The sequence below is a fragment of the Habropoda laboriosa genome, unplaced genomic scaffold (assembly GCF_001263275.1).
Source record: "Habropoda laboriosa isolate 0110345459 unplaced genomic scaffold, ASM126327v1 scaffold102, whole genome shotgun sequence".
In the NCBI taxonomy this organism is placed as follows: Eukaryota; Metazoa; Arthropoda; class Insecta; order Hymenoptera; family Apidae; genus Habropoda; species Habropoda laboriosa.
In genome coordinates, this window is record NW_017100262.1 from 1471215 (window position 1) to 1471952 (window position 738).

Here is a 738-nt window from a genome sequence, read left to right on the forward strand (position 1 = left end):
ATCTATTATTTTTTTATTAAATGAAATTTGGAATTTTTTTCTCCAAGAACGGTACTCACTAAAATTTTAGAAGACATTTCGGAAGAATAATCACTATTCGATTCGATTTTCTTTTTTTCCGTAGGCTGAGAGGTGTATATCTTTTTTGACAGTATCATATAGATTTTTACGAACTTTACGCGCACATGTATTGTAAGTATTCTATATTTTGTACCTTTTTTATTTTTGTACCTGATATATTTGCTCACGACACTTTTGCAGACAACCTGTACATTGCATTGAATATGCTAAACTTAATACAGTAAATAAAAAACATTACATTTATCCTCGGAGAAATTAACGAATTCTCTATGATTCTCATAATAACATTTCATACACTAAAAACGTAATAATAGCTGCTCTCATGTGATCGCATTCTTTTAACTCTAATTTTAATCAATAATCAATATACGTCTCTATATATTCAATACTTTTTTTGCAATATATTAAATAATATCCTATATTCATTGGATTATAATAAAATTACCAAAAGTAAAGTAAACATTAATAAGAATAAAAAGGACTTTCGTTCTCAGCTAAAGCACGTTTCACATACAAAAAGCAACAATTAGAGGCCATGTGACATTTCATTTTTTTTTTAAACTACTATAGTGCATGTACAATGTTCCTTTTAATATTATAGTAGTAATAATAATAATTAATAATAATAATAATATCTTTCATATATTTTTTCTCTTT